The sequence below is a fragment of the Mus caroli genome, unplaced genomic scaffold (assembly GCF_978045245.1).
Source record: "Mus caroli unplaced genomic scaffold, Mus_caroli_1 scaffold_1, whole genome shotgun sequence".
Taxonomy (NCBI): Eukaryota; Metazoa; Chordata; class Mammalia; order Rodentia; family Muridae; genus Mus; species Mus caroli.
The window spans coordinates 46104155-46126468 of NW_028227256.1; the positions used below are offsets into that span (position 1 = coordinate 46104155).

General features: G+C 35.8%; 1 pseudogene; it reads left to right on the forward strand.

The window, feature by feature from the left end:
• The window catches only part of LOC110295163 (ADP/ATP translocase 2 pseudogene), a 43216-nt pseudogene extending 21400 nt beyond the window's left edge, over window positions 1-21816 (forward strand).
• Window positions 21817-22314: the final 498 nt, after the last annotated feature.

The following is a 22314-nucleotide window of genomic DNA, read 5'->3' on the forward strand; positions in this document are numbered from 1 at the left end:
AACAGTATTATAGAGCTAAAGTGATAAACAAACAAACAAACAAAAAGCCTTACATGTCATTGACAAAAAACAAACAAACATGTTTATCAATGGAGTCATATTGAAGGCATATCTATATGTTTAAACACTTATGAACCCATCATTTTTGATTTAAGAAAAGGAAAACAAGAACACATCTGCAATAAATTGTGTGGCTCTAATGGATGTCTGTAGACAGAATAATGCAAATAGATCCATATTTATAAACTGCACAAAATTCAAGTACATGTGGATCAAATACATCAGCATAAAACTAGACACACTGAATGTGATAAAAGAGAAAGTACAGACCAACTTAAACTCATTGTCACAGGAAACAGAATAACTACAGCACAAACACTGAGATCAAAGATTAGTAAGAGGCCTTATCAAACTTAAAAGTTCCAGTATAAAAACAAATACCATGAGTAAGACATAGTGGTACCTACTAAATGGAAAAAGATTTTTAACAATCTACATTTGATAGAGGCCTAATATCCAAAGTACATAATGAACTCATGAAAACTGATATTAAATTAACTAAGTAGCCCAGTAAAAAATGGAGAAGTTTCCTGGCACTAGAGTAGTGTCGGACATTGGCTTCATGGCCTGGGTTTCAAGTACGATGAGTCATTGGTTGGTCACTTCCACTAGTTCTCAAGTGCTTCACTGCAATGACCACACCCACATCTTATAGGTATATTGATGGTTTGGGGGCTGGGTTAGTGTCCTAGTCCCTCCATTATAGGCATTGTCTGGTTACAAAAGATGGCTGGAGTAGTCTTTATATTTTGCTTCACTAGGAGTCATCACAGTGGTCACTTTTATAGATTCCTGGGCACTTCCATTACACTATGTTTCTACCATGCTCCATGAACATGATGGGTAGATAAAGAAAACATTATGCATTTATACAATAGCGTATTACTTAGCTATTAAAAGAAAAAAAATGACACCTTGAAATTTTCAGGTCTAATGGATGGAAAAATCATCCTTACTGAAGTTAAACTTTTGAGATTTGGTCTGTTCCTCTGTATTGTAATACCAAATACAGGCCCCCAAGATCCTGTTGTCCCACGGAGGCGAATCCAGACATAGACCCAAGTGATGCTGTGACCTTGCCCCCATGTTATTTCTTATACATATACATATACATACACATACACATATACATATTTATTACGTATTTTCGTCAATTACATTTCCAATGCTATCCCAAAAGTCCCCCATACCGTTCCCCGAGTCCCCTACCCAACCATTCCCACTTTTTGGCCCTGGCATTCCCCTGTACTGGGGCATATAAAGTTTGCATGTCCAATGGACCTCACTTTCCAGTGATGGCCTACTAGGCCATCTTTTGATATATATGCAGCTAGAGCCAAGAGCTCCGGGGTACTGGTTAGTTCATAATGTTGTTGCACCTACAGGGTTTCAGATCTCTGTAGCTCCTTGGATACTTTCTCTAGCTCCTCCATTGGGGGCCCTGTGATCCATCCAATAGCTGACTGTGAGCACACTTTGCCCCTTCTTAGAATTGGAAACAATCACCCAGGAAGGATTTACAGAGACAAAGTTTGGAGCTGAGACATGCCATATCCAGGGATCCATCCCATAATTAGCCTCCAAATGATGACACCATTGCATACACTTGCAAGCATTTGCTGAAAGGACCCTGATATAGCTGTCCCCATGTTATTTCTGATTGCTCGATAAAGATGCCTATATCCTACAGCTGGAGACAATTGAGATAGATGGTGCTTGGAGATCCTTGCCTGGGGGCCAGAGGAGACCACAAGGATAGAGAGAATAAGAGAAGAAGGAGGAGGAACACTATGGGTTAGAAGTCAAGGAAGTCCTGAGGGTTGGCTAATTGGATTTAAGAACAGCCCAGGTAAAACATAGTAATAACTATGTGTTCTAGATAATAAATTTTAATAGCATAGTGGGTATGTATATATTTGTTCGGCTCTAGTTCTGATTAAGGTTTAAAATAAATACAAAGGCTTTGTGTGTGTGTGTGTGTGTGTGTGTTTGTGTGCTTTATCTGGGAATTAAATGGTTAAAACTGGGGTAGAGTCAGGTAGTGGTGTCTCACGCCTCTTATTCCAGAATTTGGGAGGCAGTGGCAGGCAGATTTCTGAGTTCAAGGCCAGCCTGGTCTACAGAGTGAGCTCCGGGAAATCCAGGGCTACACAGAGAAATGCTGTCTCAAAACAAAACAAAACAAAACAAAACAAAACAAAACAAAACAAAACACAAAACAAACAAAACAAAACAAAACAAAACAAAACAAAACAAAACAAAACAAAACCTTGGGTAGAAACCCAAGATTCAGATTAAATTTTCAAAAAATAAAAATCAGACCGAGAAAGATGAATATGTTATGTATTCACTTATAAATAGATATTAACACTTACATAAATTATAATCAAACTACAATCCACAGACCCAAGGAGTTAAGGAAAAGAATGCTTTAGTTGGGATGTAAGGGTCTTCCTTGGAAAGGGAGATAAAAGATTTTTTTTCAGGTTCGCTAGGTGAGGGTGGGGAAAAGGGAAGCAGGGTAAGGTGTTGGAGGAAAGAAGACAGCTTGAATTGGGGGCATGGTATAAAAACTTAGTCCAAAAAAAAAAAAAAGAAAAGAAAACAAACAAACAAACAAACAAAAACCTTAGTGCAGTGGAATCTTCCACTTGAATCTTTTAGTGTGACTCTATTCTTAAAAAGAAATGAAAAGACTTCTAATGCTAGTCTTCTATACCCAGAGTTTGATGCCTTTTAGATTATCATCAGAAACGTTTTCTCTGGTAGTAGATGGGAGCAAACTAGGCCAATAGACAGGCATTAATCATAGAGTCAGTCTAAATTGGTGGTCTCTATTGATCTCTTCCCCTTGTAAATTGAGGAACACCATAGAGGATGGGAAGGAAAAATTGTAGTACTCAGAGGGGATGGAGGATACCAGGAGGACATATCTCACTGATCTGGTATTGGGTGAGGGAAAAGGACTGAAGCCCTGAGGGCCAGCAGAAAGAAAGGATACAGGCACCCTCGGGAAATAGGAGGTTGAGGGGACCCACCAAAATGCTCCAAAGAACTGTAGGGTGAGAGACTCTCAGGACTCAAAGGAAGGTATCTTAGATGAAATGCCTAACATTAGGGAGGGGAACTTATAAAGCCTACCTCCATCAGAAGACAAGGCATCAAGTGAGGGATTGGTTGCCATCCCACAGTTACATCTCTGACCCATAATTGTTCCTGTCTGAAAGAATGACAAGGATGGAAATGGAGAGGAGCCTGAGGATAAGAAGGTCCAGCAACAGGCCCAAAGTGGGATCTAGCTCAAGGGAAGGTGCCAAGGTCTAACACTATTACTGAGGCTATGGAGGGCTCAAAACAAACAAACAAACAAACAAACAAAACAAAAACAAAAACAAAAACAAAAACACAAACAAACAAAACAAAACAATAACAACAAAAAAACCAGACCTATTATGATGGCCCTTTGAAAGACCCAACAGGCAGCTGAAATAGTCAGATGCAGATATTTGTACCCTACCAATTGACAGAAGCAGCTGACCCCTCTCATTGAATTTGGGAAGACTGAAAGAAGTTGAAGAGAAGGGTGATCCTGTAGGAGGATCAAAGCAGTCTCAATTAATCTGGACCCCCAAAATCTTTCCAAAATTGGAGTATCAGACAGCACACACCAGCTGATATGAAGCTGCCAATACATGTACAGTAGAGGACTTCTGGATCTGTGTTCATTCAGAGATGATGCACCTAACCCTCAAGAGACTGGAGGTCCAAGGAAATTTAGAGGTGAGGCTAGAGGGGGGCTGGGGACATCCCCATGATGACAGGAGGATGGGATATATGGAACAGTTGGAGGGTGGATCAAGGGTGGGGAGAATAAAATAAGGAGTGTAAAAAATTAAAAAAAAATAATTTAAAAATATATTAAAAAGTATTCCCTACTATCATTTTGTAAATTTTTGAAATGTTGTATATTAATTTTATATTCACATAGAAATAAGTGTAGCTACCACCCTTCATCAAAGAATCTTTTATTTACAGAAAATGGAGACCATCATAGAAATCCATAAGTTGATATAACTTATGGATTTATCTCTGGTCTACAGAGTGAGTTCCAGGACAGCCAAGGCTACATAGAGAAACCCTGTCTCAAAAAAAAAAAAAAAAAAAAAAAAAAAAACTCAAGAAGTAAAATTTATCTCCTTCAGATCCATTTTTGTAATTCTAAACTCTAAGAAGAAAAAGAATGAACTTTAATACTGTAAAGCATTGGGTTTATATTTATTTGTTACATCTAAAATCTGAAACTAATGCATAGTACATTGACAAATGTTACTTTTGTTGGAATATTCAGTGTTCTTAAATTTTAGTGTTATCTCAATAGCAATGATTTAGTGGGAGATAGTAGAGGTTTTAAAGCCTTGAAAATATGAAATACATTTAAATATAACTGTTTTCATGCTAATTTTCTGTAATCAAGATGAGTAAATTACTTAATCTATAAGAGTCTCTATTCTTGTTCCTATTGAGGGTTACTATTTTCTGTCTTCTAGTGTTGTGCTAATTAGCATATCTTATATATAAAAAAAACTTTTGCTTAAGAGGGGCAAAACTAATAATAGCAACTGTCTGATTTCAATTTGGTTTAAATTTAACAATCTAAGATTCAAGTTCTTTTATCTGTCATACACTGAGATGCATTCTGCTCTGTCATCCATGATTCCAGACAGTGACTGCCTGACTAAGCAACCAAAGTATTCCTTTGCCTTTAAAGATACCTGTGTTGGCTAGTTTTGTGTCAACTTAAAACAGCTGGAATTATCACAGAGAAAGGAGCTTCAGTTGAGGATATGCCTCCATGAGATCCAACTGTAAGGCATTTTCTCAATTAGTGATCAAGGAGTAAAGGCCCCTTGTGGGTGGGAAAATCTCTAGTCTAGTAGTCTTGGGTTCTATAAGAGAGCAGGCTGAGCAAGCCAGGGGAAGTCAGCCAGTAAGGAACATCCCTCCATTGCCTCTGCATCAGCTCGTGCTTTCTGACCTGCTTGAGTTCCAGTCCTGACTTCCTTGGTGATGAACATCAATGTGGAAAGTGTAAGCTGAATAAACCTTTCCTCCCAAACTTGCTTCTTGGTCATGATGTTTGTGCAGGAACTCTGTTCACCTACCCTTCTATCTCCTATAACATAACACGAGACCTTTTTCATAGTAAGTCCTTGTCCATTGAACCAATACTTTTCATTCCCTGTTATGTGTTAGGTATCATGCTAGCTATCAGAGCTAAAGCAGTTACTATAAGAGTCAAACATCCATATTCTCATGCCACATACATTTTTTGTATTGAGCACACATAATAAACAAGTAAGTAGACACGTGAAATATAAATTAGCAAATCTATTATTAAATGCGTAAAGCAAGGTAAAAATAATAGAAAGATAAGATCAGTGTCTATATTAGATAATGAAGGACATTCCCTCATTTCTCCTGCAGGAATTTCTATTCTATGTGACAAACAATAGTAACCTTGGTTAAAAATGGTTTACATTCTAGCTGTTCTCCAGGATAATGCTATTTTTTTAATTATTAGATTAGATTTCTTTATTTGTATTTCAAATGTTATCCCCTTTCCTGGTTTCCCCTCCAAAAAACCCCTATCCCATCCCCACTTCCACTGCTCATCAACCCACATACTCCTACTTCCCTGTCCTGGCATTCCACTACCCTGGGGCATCTAGCCTTTATAGGACATTTCTTTAGGTTCTGTGCTTCTCAGTTGCTCAAACCCTTTGACATATATCAAACTGTAGTGTTAACTTTCTTGCTTTAGCAGTCATTGAAATATCTCTTTGGAATCATCCAGGCTAATCTCAGATTGTCTTTGCAGCAATAGTTATAATCAAAACTAAGTAATAAATGAATGCCAGTTGTTCAATAATAATATGAAATTACTATGAATATTTTCAAAGATAGATTGGTTCAGTTGACAATCAATTGTGAGCTGTGAATTCAATTAATTCATCTGTCCACATCTTCAAACCATATCCTTTAGTTGGAACATGAAGGACAAATCTGAGTATACATATTTTCTTTTAAAAAATAGTGTTTAAAACTTGTTAGCAAACTTTCCATTTCTCTATCCTATAATGGCACAACTCTCCATAGACTCCTCATTATTATCTAAACCTCATGAACACAGTTTTGTTTTGTTTTTCTGTTCACATTATTTTGACATTGTCAGTTTTTGAACCAATACCAATATTGGTTCAATATTGGTTCACTGTACTTTACTTACAACATTCTAAGCTCTAACGATGGACTCTTGATTCTTTGGAAGCATCCCATTGAAGTAATGTGAATAATTGATCAGGTTGTAACAGCAACATTTTATTGTGTTGAATATTTTTACACTTTGAGCAAAACTCTGAGGAAATAAACTTATGAAAAGAAATATTTGTTTGTATTCACGTTTTGGAAGCATCTGTGTGTCGTGTCTGGAAAGCTGGCGTGGAGAAGAGTGATTCACAACCCTGTAGCTAAGAAGGACAGAAAGGAAACCTAACACTACTGTCTTTCTCCTTAGCTTCTTTTCGTTCCCACAGACTAATACAAAGCACCAGCCATATCCAGTAAATTCTTATTTGGTTTAATCTACTCTGGAAATCTCCTGACATATATCTTTAGTGGTATATGCTATTAGTATCCCAGAATCTTTGAATACCATCAAAATAACAATATTAATCATCCATAACATCAGAGGGAATACCAAGTGCCTGATTTTTTGTGTGTTGCAAGTTCTTGATATTGTTTCATCTTTCTAGAATTACTAAAGCTTAATTTCCCAGCAATTTGCTCCTTGTAATTGATATAGAAGTCTCTAATTAGCAAGAGAATTCTTCTATTAAATGTCAGTGATATCATTTGTGAAATCTACAAATGAAAAAATATGTACTATGTATAATGTAAGTATGCAGAAGGCCCATGCAAGGATGCCAAGATAAATATGCTAGAGAAAGCACAATGCTGTGGAATTCTGTTCCCAACTGTTCTCCAAACTGGCTGATCTCTAAAACAGGCTCTACTTAAGCAAGTATAATACTTCTTTCCTTCTTACAATTATTAACCATAATTAGCAATATGCTAAATTTTAGAAATTTAGCAAAATGTAACACATTTTCTATGTAGGTCTTGAAACTTTTCCAAGTAAAAATTGCAAGGTGTTTTGTTTTTTTAAATATTCACAAAGGATACCTTTCAAGGACAATGAGGTATCAATTATCCTGATCTGCCTTTAGTTTGCCAAGACTCTTAAGCACATTTCATATTTTTGTTCTTGATTTGACTGAAATATTTGTCTTGTGAATATTCCCCTTGCCATTTCTTGATAAGCAACAATATATGAAACTAACATTTTCCACCACATTAAGTGTTAACTTTTTCACCTAGCAATTCTCAAACATTTCCTTTTGGTTCTCTAAAGCCAATATTATTACATTGATTATATCTTTCTTTTCTGCTTTTGTTTGTGGTAGGTTTTGAAACAAAACCTTACACTTTAGAACAAGTTATCATAGGTCTCATCATTTCCAGATTTATGGCTGTTAAGGTTGGATGAATATGCTGTTATGTTGTCATTTTAAAACATTATTTGTTGAAAATAATAGATTCTTAGAAATACAACTAGTACAGGACAAGTAATCTTCAGAAAATAGAGCTTTAACCTACTAATATATATATATATATATATATATATAATTAATCAAAATATATTATATAATATAATTAACATATACTAGTATATATTAATAAACATTAATATTTAATTTCTGTTTAATTGATTATTATTTGATAAAATATTTTACCTAGAACAAGTATATATATATATATATATATATATATATATATATATATATATATATATATAGGTAAAATAACGGAGTTTATTAGGGTTACTTACAGGAGCATGGGTGAGTCATGGATGGAATGTACACCATTCAGAAGTCCCAACCACTGTCTATGAAACACCTTTTCATTTGGCTCTACATCTACAGGAGAATCAACACAACTTACAGTCAGAGTAATACCTATCAGTTGAGGGTTGTTTTGTGTCTAGTTATGTGGTCAGTTTTGGAGAAGGTACCATGAGGTTCTGAGAAGAAGGTGTATTCTTTTGTTTTATAGTAAAATGATCTATAGATATCTGATAAATACATTTGGTTCATAACCTCTAATAGTTTCACTGTCTCTGTGTTTAGATTCTGTTTCAACAACCTGTTCATTTGTGAGATTGAGGGGTTGAAGTCTCCCACTATTATTTAGTGGGGTTCAATGTGTGTTTTTAGCTTTAGTAAAGTTTCTTTTATGAATGTGGGTGTCCTTGCATTTGGATCATATATGTTCAGAATTGAGACTCTCTTGGTAGATTTTTCTTTTGATAAGTATAAAATGTACATTTCATCTTGCTGTATAATTTTTGGTTGAAAGTCTCCTATCTTTATGAGAAAGGATTTTAGGTCAGCTTCCTGATTTTCAGGTATGTTGGTACATTCAGGGCTTGCTTTGGTGGGAGAACTGGGTTTTGATGATGGCCATGTATATGGATTTCTGTTGCTTATGGTTTTGCGCTTGCTTCTTGCCACCTGGTTATCCCTGGTGTTTGCTCATCTGGGTGACTCTGTCTATAGTCAGTCTCTTTTGTCCCTGGGTTGCTTCAGGTTTCCCTGTAGGCCTTCAGTCCTGTCTGTAGTAGGACTCCTGTGAGGCTTTCCATTGGAGGGATCCTCAGAGTAGCAGAGAAGCTGCTAATCTGTTGCCTTGGCTGCAGAATATCTACTGGAAAGCCTTCAGACTGTTTTTTTTCCCTCTGTAAAGCTGTTCTCCAGGAGTTCTACAGACTATGGTTTCTTTTTCCTTGTGTGAAGCAGAACTCCAAGAAGGCTTTTATTCTGTTGGGCCATTTGCCTTGTGTGCCACAAACTTCCAGGATTTCTTCAGACTGTGTTGTTGCCCTCTGTACAGAGGAACTCCTGAAATGCCTTGAAGCTCTGGTGTTTTCATGAGAGGAGATAAACTGGTGATCAGTTCCTCAGTTATCCTGTTTTTAGAAGAACAAATGGTATGCCTCAGGCTGTGGTGTCAGTTGCCGTGAGTACAGCAGATCTCCTGGAATACTTCAGGATGTGGTGTCTTCAGGGTAGCTGACTAGCTAGCAGTCTGTCACAACAGAAAGTACCAGGTAGAAGGGCAGTAGAATTCTGTGGACAAAAGTTGAAAGGTGATGGGTCCCAAGTTCACTGGACTCCCAGCAGCTGCTGTGGGAGTTTGAGAAGAGGGAAATCCTTACCAAATGATCATGAGTGCAGAGGAGCTCCTGGTATGCTTCAGTATATAGTGTCTTCAAGGGAGCAGCCTAGTTAGCAGTTTGTCCCTTCAGAGAGGACCATCCCAAAGGGGAAATATTCAAATTTTATTTCTTAAATTTTTATTAATTATTTTATTTATTTATATTCTATCTGTTGACCCCTCCCAGACCCTCCCAACAGTTCCTTATCTCATTCCTCCTCCCCTTTGCCTCCAAGAAGGTGCTCACCCTCTCTCCCACCCCTCACAACCCCCTTCTCTGGGGCCTTAATTCTTTCCAGGATTAGCTACATCTTCTCTCACAAAGCCTCTGTTTTCTCTCTCTCTCTCTCTCTCTCTCTCTCTCTCTCTCTCTCTCTCTCTCTCTCTCTCTCTCTCCATGTATATGCCGCGGGCCTCAGAGAATCCCCTGTATGTTGCCTGGTTGGTGACTCAGTCTCTGGAAGGGTCTGGGTTAGCTGAGACTGATGGTTTTCCTATGGTGTCTCTCTCCATTTTAGCTCCTTCGATCCTTCCCCCAGTTCCTTCGTAGCTGTCAGAGACTTCAGTCCAGTTGTTGGGTGTAAGTATCCTCATGTGTCTCAGTCAGATATTTTGCAGGGCCTCTCAGAGGACAGCCATGCTAGGTCTTATCTATAAACCTATCACAGCATAAATAATAGTGTGAGGATTTGGTACCCCCATCCCATGAGATGGATCACAATTTAGGCCAGTCACTGGACACCCTTTCCTTCAGTCTCTTCTCCATTATTGTCCCTGCAGTTCTTTTAGACAGGAACAATTCTCAGTCATAAATTTTGACTGTGATTTGATAACCCTGTCCCTCATCTTAGGGCCCTGTCCCTGTACTAGAGTTTGGGCACTGAGTGCCTTTGTTGTGGATGGCTCTGTGCTGCATGCATTTTGATGTTAATTCTGCTCTCTCAGGAGAGGTTGTCTGGAATGAGAAATGCACCAATCAGGTGACTTCTCCTGAACCTCCCTGAATGAATAAAGGGATCAATCACTGGTCACATAGGCAGGACTTCTGTGTTGAACTGAGGGAGAGAGGAAACATGAGAGAGTTAGGAGCTTTTGAATAGGGGATAGCAAAAGGGCAGGAGGTAGATGCTAGTGTCTCCCAGTTTTATGGCAGATTCGCTAGGATTTTCCACCAGAGGAATTAGATTTAATATGGTTTCAAGATTGAGATTCTAGTTGTTGCACCCAGAGATTGAGTTACCATTGTTTCTGAACTGTTTGTGGAGTGTTTTTCTTCTCACAGTGACTCGACTAGGTTCCAGAGAGAAAGGTAAGGCAGGAAAGTGTCTTGCCTGATGTGTACCACAAAGCCTGTGGGGGTTTTGAAGCATGGGGCTGGTGTGGTAGTGAGCAGCCAGTGTGAACTTAGAGAGTTGAGTAGAGACATTTCAGGAATCATTGGGCCAGAGAGACTGAGGAGATGAGAAACCCTGCTGGTGCCATGCAGCCCTCAAGTTCGCAGAGTAGTGAGCAATAGCAGTATTTTTTCTTAATATTTCCTGCTACTTTCCACTCCAGAAAGCTGCAAATGTCCATTCTCTTGGCCCTTGGGATTCTCTCCTGACTGCCAACTCAGTGCTATGAATTTTACTCTTAGCACTGCTTTCATTGTGTCCCATAACTTTGGGTATGCTGTGTCTTCATTTCATTGAATTCTATAAAGACTAAAATTTGTCTTTATTTCTTCCTTGACCAAGTTATAATTGAGTAGAGAGTTATTTAGCTTCCATGAGTATGTGGATTTTCTGTTGTTTTTGTTGATAGTGAAGTCCAGAGGTGATCTGATAGTATGCATGTGATTATTTCAATTTTCTTATATCTGTTGAAGCTTGTCTTGTGACGGTATATATGGTCGATTTTGGAGAAGGTAACAGAATGTGCTTAGAAGAAGGTACATTATTTTGTTTTAGGATGAAATGTTCTTTAAAAAATCTATTAAATCTATTTCGTTCATAACTTGCATTAGGTTCACTGTGTCTCTGCTTAGTTTCTGTTTCCATGATCTGTCCATTGATGAGAGTGGAGTACTGAGGTCCCCTACTATTATTGTGTGAGGTTCAATATTTGTTATGATATTCAGCAATGTTACTTTTACAAATGTGGGTGGCCTTGGATTTAGGGCATAGATTTTCACAATTGAGAGTTCATTTTGATAGATTTTTTCCTTTGATCATTATGTAGTGTCCTTCTCCAAATTTTTGATTACGTTTTGTTGAAAGTCTATTTTTTGGATATTAAAAGAGCCACTCCACCTTGTTTCTTGAGACAATTGCCTGGAAAACTTTTTTCCAGTCCTTTACTCTGAGGTAGTTTCTGTCTTTGTCATTGAGGTGTGTCTCTTATATGCAATAAAATTCTGGATCCTGTTTATATCCAGTCCATTAGCTTGCCTCTTTTTACTGGGGAGTTGAGTCCACTGATGTTGAGAAAAAAAAATTATTATAAGGAGTGACAAAAATAAAAAAATATAATTATTTCCCATCATTGCTGTCATTATGGAAGTGGCTTTCAGAGAATACTGGTCAGATGAATACTATTGCTTCCTACTTTTCAAGTGGTCTATACAATACTGAGAGTTGGAGTTTGAGGTTTTGGGTCCCTATTGTCTATAATTGCTACTCTTGTTCTCCTGTTTATATACGGATGAAATTTGATCATTTGGTGTCCTGTACCTGTAAAATAAATGTGCACCTTAAGAGTCTTCTATTATTCAAATGAAATATTTACATTAATATTCATATTTTATTAAAGAAATTTTGCCGTATAGTTGACAATAAAATAAAAAGTCAGGCACTTGAACATGAACCCACAAATGGTATACTAATATTTCACTGCTACATATAAGGCTCATAGACCATCTTGGAAGAGGAGCTGAAAGAGTGTTAGAAGCAGACTTTAGGGAAGTCCATGGCTAAATTCTATGTTCAGGTCATGTCAGGGCTACTGTACTCCTAAAACAATAGTCATTTTACTTAGCACACAAGATCTACCAATATTCAAGTCTATAATTATACCAGCATGGTATGGGTTCCTACCCATACCTCAGGATCCCTTGACACCTCATTTTATCTGGAAGAGGCCAACATTTATACTTAAGGGTTCAACTGCTGTCAAATGAACTCAGCTCCAGTTGATGACTGGATATACCCATGATTATATGGGCAACTAAGTTGTGATATGTGTGTTATTAAAAGAAGAAGAAGAAGAAGAAGAAGAAGAAGAAGGAGAAGGAGAAGGAGAAGGAGAAGGAGAAGGAGAAGGAGAAGGAGAAGGAGAAGGAGAAGGAGAAGGAGAAGGAGAAGGAGAAGGAGAAGGAGAAGGAGAAGGAGAAGAAGAAGAAGAAGAAGAAGAAGAAGAAGAAGAAGAAGAAGAAGAAGAAGAAGAAGAAGAAGAAGAAGAAGAAGAAGAAGAAGAAGAAGAAGAAGAAGATATAAAAGAGGAAAAGAAGTGGGTAATGTAATTTTGAGGAACTTGGGAAAATTTGAAGGGAAAGTTGGGGATAAATTTGATGAGTATATTTTCTGTTCATTTTTTAAAATTCTCAAACAATTTTATACAATATATTAAAATTTTGTTCTATCCTCATAGCCCAGGAGTCAACCCCAGTTGTCAAACCAGTCCTGCTCTGCACTTACCTGCTAGCAGTCATGTGTTGCATTTGCCTGCCTCTTCTTTATTTCTTTCAATACAAGAGATGCCTCTGTGTCTTTTGTCAAGGACTTCCTTGCCAATATAGTGGCAGTGGCCATATCCAAGATGGTGATATCACCCATCAAGTGGGTCAAGATTCTACTGCAGGTGCAGCATGCCAGCAAGTAAATCACTGCAGGAAAGCAATACAAGGGCATTATATACTGCCTGGTTGTATCCCCAAAGAAGAGGGAGTTCTGTACCTTGTGGTATAGTAAACTGGCCAGTGTCATCAGATACTTCCCTACTCAGGGTCTCAAATTTGCCTTCAAAGATAAATACAAGCAGATCTTTCTGGGTGGTTGGACAAGAGGACCCAGTTTTGGCAATCCTTTGCAAGGAACCTGGCATTAGGTAGTGTCACTGGGTCCATATCCTTGTGCTTTATGTACCATCTTGATTTCTCATACCTGTCTAGTAGCTGATGTTGGCAAAGCTGGAGCTGATAGGGAATTCAAAAGCCTTGGTGATTGCCTGTTTATGATATGCAGATCTGATCGAATTAAAGATCTGTTCCAATGCTTTAATATGTCAGTAAAGGGCATTATCATCTATCAAACTGCCTACTTTGATATCTATGACACTGGAAAGGGAATGCTCACAAATCCCAAGAATATTTACACCTTCATCAGCTGGATGTTTGTGTTGTCTGTCACTACTGTTCATGGCCTGACTCTTTCTATCTTTGGACATGGTTCACAATCATATGAAAGTACAGTATGCCTGCAGAGGAACAGTATATGTAAATATATATATATATATATATATATATATGTATATATATATATATATATATATATATATATATATATATATATGTGTGTGTGTGTGTGTGTGTGTGTGTATGTATATATTTGACTGCTGGCAGATAAAGCAAGCAAGACTTTTTTTTTTCTCCCAAGGGTGCATGGTCCATGGTCCAATGTTCTCAGAGGCATGGGTTGTGCCTTTATGTTTGTCTTGTATGATAAGATCAAGAAGTGCATATAATTATGTCCCAGGTGTTCTCCCCAAGAACAGCCATGTTGTATAATACACCATATCTTGAAATTTTCTTGACATATTTTTCTGGGCTTGTCTGTTTTATCAAATTGCAAATACAAATATTATAGTCATTTTCTACTGGGGTATATTTCTGCAAATAAATATTTTATCTCTGTTCCAAAGTAATCATACTCTTACATAAGGTGACCTGTAGCTAGTGCTTATTAGGAACACTGTTACCTTTATATCCCATAACTGTTAGAAGAATTGCAGTAGCAACATTCAAACAATCTAATAGCAATTTCTGAAGGTATTCACAGTCTCAGGTTTCTGGCAGATCTGTTGGCTCATTAAGTCTCAATGAGATGTTTTGTAGGAAAATGAAAGTAATTCAATTTAAAGGCTCTTGAGCAAAATATGTTACTTAGCTCAATTGGCTAATTATCTATAAGCATGTGGAGAGCTGGACATCGCCCTAACAAAAAGCAATTCTAAGCATTTCAACTGAAGTTCTTCAATTCATAAGACAAAAATGTAGAGTTTCTAAACATGCTAAAATTGTTATTTCCAAATCTTCATCCAAATACATGCCTTAAGCCTGTGTTCTCATTTTAAAGATCACTTGGAAGTTTATGTTACTTATAAAAATATTATAATCCAGCCATTAATACTGTGTCACTAAAATAACAAAAGCATTTAAAGTTGTAGCTTATAACTTTGCAATTACTACATTTAAGACTCAGTGCTTTATGTAGAGATACATAGACATAAACTAAATAATTTATTTATTCTCTTACTAGGTTTTTCATTTCAATTCTACCATTATTTGGAAGTTGTAGAGGTATTAATAAGTCATTGTGACTAAACATCACATAATGGCTCATGTACTATTATACATCCATATATATATCACTAAGCTACAAACTGTAAACTTTCAAAGTTTTGAATTATTCAAAGTTAAAGACACAGCATATTTATTAGACAGGATGAAATCTTATGGGATTTGTGTGTAGGCTATATGATTCAAATGAATAGTAAAAATAATTCTTAAAATAAATAGAAGATACATACATAAATGTTTAATGTTTCTTATATTTTCCTACTTCATTATTTGAGGTTTATCTATAGATATTATTGAAGTTATCTGTGGCAATTAAAGAAAACAAATTTAGAAATAGCATCATTCTCAAATGTGTCTTTCAAAAAGTGCAAAACTTTTTCTTAAATACTAAAAATGTTTTGTGTCCCCAGTTTTTCCATAAAATTCAAGCAATGAATATAAATGATTTTATTGATACCAGTTTTTCACAATTTGTGTAAATGTTCACATGGTAAATGTGACACACAAACAAACACACACACACACACCCTTGGCAATTGTTGTTTTTTTCATTTCTATCCTATATGTGAAATCCAAAGTCTCTCTCTCTCTCTCTCTCTCTCTCTCTCTCTCTCTCTCTCTCACACACACACACACACACACACGCACGCATGCTGTATTGTATTTACCCTCATCAACCATCCTGTTATTGATTGTCTCAGCTCATCTGACCTCTCACCTGAGCTTCCAGGTTTGAAGATGATAAGATCAAAATGCCAGTCTCAAATTTTCAAGAATTCTATCTTTTGTCATTAGTGTTTGATTTTCTTCAATGTTGAATTATGTTTGCTTTTGATTATTAGTGTTAGGTTTAAACAGTGGGAAGTGGATATGACATGTCATATTTCATTGGCAAAATAAATAACAAAACTTCTGAACCTATTTCCTATTTTTCATTTTCTGTGGAAATGTGGATGCCTTTTTGAGTAATTAATTTTCAATAAACACAAATATTAAGACACATGCATAATATTTCCATGGTTTTAAAATATTTCATAGTAGTAAAACATCATGTGTCAGCTTCTTTTCTAAAGTGTACAGCAAGTTCTAGCTTAGGAAGAGTGACTGGATTTAAGTATGTAAGACTACAAACAGTAATGTATCACCCACTACATAGTAAGAAATTAATGCCCTTCTGATAAATATGCAAACCATTTACATATGCCACACTAAACTTTAACAAGAAGAAGTAAAGTAGAACTTTTTTCTCCCCCTTTTAGATAAATGCCAAGGTGGGAGGATGGGAGTTGGCAGCTGGGAGAGGACCCTCATAGAGGCAAGGGAGAGGGGGATGGGATAGGGGTTTTCTGAAGGGGAGATCTGGAAAGGGGAAAACTTTTGAATTGTAAATAAAGAAAATATCCAATTAAAAACAAAAAAAGGTTCTGCCTAAACCATCTAATACTGTTCTAACTAGATTTTGAAACCAGGCTTACCTTTCTCAAAGGCCTTTTGTTTTGACTCCCTCTATAATTTGTTCTACCTTTTTAAAAATTTGCATCAGAGTTATTAATTATCTTATTTTTATTCAAATTATTTCTGGTAAACTTTGGATTTTTTTTGTACTTCTTTTTCCTGTGAATCCTGCTAAATACTTGCTTTAACAAAATTAATTTATTCAGCAGACAGATCTCTTTGCTCAGTCCTTTAATATTTATTCCATGGTTGTTAACTTTATGTTTTTAAAGTCTATGGTACTGAATAGAAATAAACTTAATTTTATTAATTTATAACATCAGAGACTATCTGTACCTAAATAACAAATGAATAATTTCAAATTCAGGAATTGTATTTGAAAAAATAATATATAATATTCTAGACAAAGATCTATATTAGCTTTAATAAACACATTACTTATGAAGGATTAAACAATTTAAAATATTAACTCAATAGATTTAAATGCTATTAATAATCTTTGCCAATAATATAAGAGTAAGTATCGCTCCCTTAAGCTCTCACCATTCTTACTTTCATCTCTAGCCCTCCTTTTTTCCCTCCCTTCCTCCCTTCTCTACATGTGGACATTGCCGGCCTCTCTCTTTCTTTTACTTTCTCTCTCTCTGCCTTTCTACAATAAATCTCTAAAACCATAAAAAAAATAAGTATCATGTCCAATTTTAAAAGAAAGTATCCATGATATATATATGTGTATGTATACATACATATACCAGGATACTTAATAAATGAACAAATTTCAGAAATTTGTCTACAATTACTTATAAAGTCTGCAGAAATTAGAGACATGTCTATACAATATAAGAAAAGAAATTTTATTCCATTTTCTATAAGATCTTCCTATTATAAAAAGTGTCAAGTTTTGTTCCTATTCTAACTCAGATCTGAAGTTTCTAGAAGAATAGAAAAATATTTTACTGACAGATTGAAGTACCATGGAGTAGCTGATCATATAAAATATATTTGCTCCAGATTTCACCCTTTTGGATTCTTTCAAAAACATCCTTAATTGCATACCTTAGAAATGGCTTAAAATAAAATAAGGGTGCATTTTATTGTTAGTGGCAGCTGGATTGGATGCACTGGGTAGCAAACCAGAATGTGTGATACATCATTGAAACTATAGAAAATATGGGCATTAGGTTGTGATCAGTAGTGATGACTAAGAAACCTAAGATAATCACAGGAGGATACTGAGAAGTAAATGTATTTCATATAACTTAACTTGTGTGCCTAACACATGTACCCATAAAGGAGTAACTTTACATACATTTTTTTAGTAGCAAACAAGTGAACATTGTGAGTTATAACTTAGAAGAGAGTGTCATGCAACTGTTTTCTTCAAAGTAAAACATCCCTTCTTGGAGGCAGGAAGTATATCATAAAACTCAGAAATCTACAGGCACTTAAGAGGCCCAGAGATATTAGCACTTTACAAGATTCACAAGGGCAAAGTTTTAAAAGCAGTAACAAATGCTGGTAATAAGACCTTGTGGGCACTAGCCAGCATCTAGGACAAGAAGTTCCTAGTAAGCAATTTTGTTTAGTCATGGTTCATGTGCTTTTCAGTAATATACCTATTTAAAATCATTCATGCTCCCTTAACTAACCCTTTACTCATGTTTCTGTAAGTAATCCAGAGGAACAAGGAACAGGATGACTCATCAAACTACATTTCAGCATAATAATTTCTTTGGTGAGGGTTGGCATCCTATCTGGAAGAAAAATTCTTTCCTTATTGTAATACAAGAAAATTATATCTTCAGCTGTAGAAAAGAGAAGGCAAACAAAGGGAACAGTATCTAATTTTGCTGGTTCAATTGGTAGATATTAGAAATTTTATACTGTTAGCAGATGATTAACAAGGGAGGAATCAGGGAACCATTGGTGGTAGATGAGAAATGACATATCCACATATGGGCAGCATTGATTGCATTCAATGGATTATAACCAAAAAGAAAGGAAAGGAGGAAGGGAAGGAGAGAGGGAGGGAGGAAGGAAGGAAGAAAAGAGTAGATATGAGGTTGGAAAGATATGTTGCTGGTGGCACCCTGGACGATGCAGGAATTGATATAAAAAGATAGATGGTATACATTTATAAACTTTCAAAACTTTAAAATAAATATTACAATTTATTTTTCCTTTCATTCTACAAAATAAACAAGTGAATATACGAAAACATTACACAAACATGTGATAGTATGAAGACACTCAAATAATTGTTGATAAATTTTGGTGAGATAAATCAGACTGAAAAATGCATAGTAAATAATATCAATTAAAGAACATTCTGGAAAATGGAGAGGTAGAGAGAAAGAAAATATCTGTGTTGCAGTTACATTAGATGAGAAGATGAAGCAATTAGTCCTAGAGGCAAAACACTTGAGAGAGCTGATATTACCTAACAAAGCTGTAATGTATGTTACTCAGTGTTTGCCAGTATTTACAAAATTCACAAAACATAATGTATCACAGTAGAGACTCTGAAGTTCAACAATTTACATATTAATGTTGGCTAATTATCATGATGAGTATCTGAGATTCATACTTAGTATTTCCACAAAGCAAAATACTCAGCAAATGAAATTAATAATGGAAAAAGATTGAGAAAGTATACAATATTCCTAATCACATTATTTTATAATAATATTATATTCCAAATACTTAAATAATTAAATAAGTGTCAGTATCACAGTCAGGCAGAATTTGTTTCATTTAAAAATTAATGTATTATTTCATATTTTAGTATCAAATATTTTTAATGAACCAAAAGGTAGAATACAGAATTTCCTCAAATCTCATGTTTTGTTTTTGTTACATGGAGTATCCCATAACTTTGCATGATGTATATGAGACATTTCTATATCACTGTCATAATTTATTATTTATAATTTATATTATTTTGAAATATGGAATGTCAGGGAAATCTAATAACCAGGCTTTACTTCTCCATTTTCACAGTTAAAAAATAGGATGAGAATCTATGTTTATAGATCAATTTTTAATCTGAGAATAGAGAAGAAAATATTACTGTTTAAAAGACTTATCTATAAAGAGAATTGTGTATGTTTCATCATCTCAATCCCGAATTTTTTGTAGTAAAGAATTCCAATAATAGATTGCTTGATTTTTGATTCTTTGTGTTGTATGACAATTGTAGTTAATAATATTAGTACAGTCTGGTTAAACCTTCTGTGGTGATTGAAATGTCCCATGCTGAACAAGTTACGTCTGTCTTGAGTGGTTCTGTGCCAAATGAATACACGGAAGATGACTAGGAAGACTAAGAAATGCAAGTTTTACTTCAGTGTAATCAGTTTATATGTAAATTGAGCAGATCCAATAGAAAATTTGGAGGTTGATGATCTTGTAAATCTGCAGATTATGTCACCAAAAAGAAGTAAATAGTGCACCAGTTCTATGCAGGTAATATTCCCAAAGCCATTGGTGTTCATCCATCTAGTCTTTGTCCTGCTGTATCACTGGAAGTTCAGATCATGGTGACATTTGGTAGTTAATTTTCTTGCATCTTTCTTCTTGGCTTTTGATTATTGCCACATTGGTGGATTTTGAGGATAATTGTCCTCTGTGATTTTGGATCTCTTCTATAACAAATGAAATTAGACCCTACAATAAGGGTTTCACATTAATTTTTATCTTTAAAACTGAAATGTTCAAATTGCAACACTATAATCCAGCAATATTAGGGTTTTAAGTAATCTGTGGGTGAATGAAGAAGCCAGTTGAGACTGAAAAGTACTGAGTTATATTTTCAGGGGAATTAGTTCCTTCATTTCTACCTGGTTCATCAGACAGCAAGTCCAGCAGTTCCTAAACAAAAAGAAACTCTTACTGTTACAACTTATGCTGAGGAAGAGTATGCTCTAAGATAATGCATTATTTTACTTTGTCAATATGTGACTTGGACACATCTAAGCTTAGAGGTATTATCTTATGGAGACCGACCATAACTCAGAAGACATTTGGGGTAGGCAGCAGATATATTTTCTTGCAGGGCCAAGACAAAATGGAACATACGTTTACATATTCCTAATAAATCTGCCAGACTGGAAATAATGGGAAGGTATAGATTGATTTCTCTGTAACTATCCTATCTCATAAAGGGAATATGTCTTAAAGTGGCACATCAATTTTACAAACAAAACACATACTATTGCAACAGTCTCACATATTTTATGTTCCCCCAATGTCATAAATTGTTGACAATAAACTCAAAAATGTGTTGTTTTCAATGGTTTCCACTTTCTTCAGTAATCCTGGTTGAAGAAAAAACAGGTATGTTGTTTGCTAACTCAGTTTCTACCGTCATGTCTTCAGATTCCTCAGACTGGAAAAGGCACCTCTAGCTGCTGTGATTTTAGAGAATGAAGTTGCTAAGGTCAGCTACATGTTTCAAAGTGCAGGCAAAGGAACTGATAGCTATATGGACTGCAAGTCCACATAGGGGACTAGGGAGCCAGACAGATGGCAGCTGAGGAATTGCCTCAATACCAGGGAGAAAGCCAAACTACAGGCTCAGGATAGCCTGGATTTTTTAACCTTAGAGATCACACCGATTAGTGACAGCTGTCACTGTCTCAGTAGTAAGTGTTCACATATTTAAGAAATCTGAATGAAAGATATAAACCTTTTATTTTCTTTTGTCTATGTCCAATTCTTTCAGGGAAATCAGGGTTCCATTTTGTGTGTTCTTAATATTGATTAATAAATGAGAAAATAGACTAAACAAGAAGGCATATATGATTGTTTCATTAACGTTTGAGAAAGAATAACAGGGAACATGAACTGTAAGTAATAGTTTCTTTCAGAAGGTGGAACGTAGCAAAAAATTAAGAAGAAAACGACATACTTAATTGAGATATGGTCCAAGAAAGCAGAAAACAAAGCAATGTAGGTCAGCAAACAAGCAGGAGGAGGAATGTCTTTAAAGAAAGAGTGAGATTTTCCAGAGTTCCAAGATAGGATTTTCAATATTTTCTTTCTGGTATCCAAAGAAGAGACAGGAGGAATTTGGGCAAGGAGAGAGAAAAGCAGGAGGGAAAACTGTAATCAGGATATATCATGTGAGAAAAGAATCTATTTTAAAGAAAAGAAAAAATGCTATTAGAAATTATAACATTTCTGCATGGTTTCTGGCTATTGCCTGGACCATGGGCATGTACATGATCTCGACAGGAAGCCATTGAAGAGAACTCTTAAAACTTGTGTTAAAGATCCTGATGTGTTGCACTTCACAGTTTATACAATTTCTGACAGTGATGGCAGTGGGAAAGAACTCAGATTTTGTTGTTGCTGTTGTTGTGATTGCTGTCTATATGGAGGTGGTCATTGGAAGTTTAACCATGCTCAAGTGACTATATAGGCAACAAAAATTTGACTTGTTTTTGTTTTTTGCATTTTTTGTTTGTTTGTTTGGGTTTTTGTTGTTGTTTTACTTTTTCTTTTTTTCCTTCTTCATTTCTTTCAGGGAGGCCACAAGAGTGGAGAGTGGACCTGGAGAGTGGACCTGGAGAGTCTGGGAAGTGAAATTGATTGGGTTGTATTATATGAAATTCCAAAATAAGCAATGAAAATATCGTGGAAATAAAAAAAAGGGGATAAAGTCACTTATATGTGTGAAATACATTTTAACATTTAAATGAATAAATTGTTTTAATAGGATCTGTATGGATATTTTGTGTGCATAAGTACACTATGTGCATGCTTAGTACACTTGAAATACATACAAAGTCATTAAATCCATTGGAAATAGAGATACAGATATTGCAAGCTATGATTTGGATGCTAGGAAATGAACTGTGATCTTCTAGAAGAGCATGCAGTGCTCCAACCCCTATGTTAGCTCCTCACTC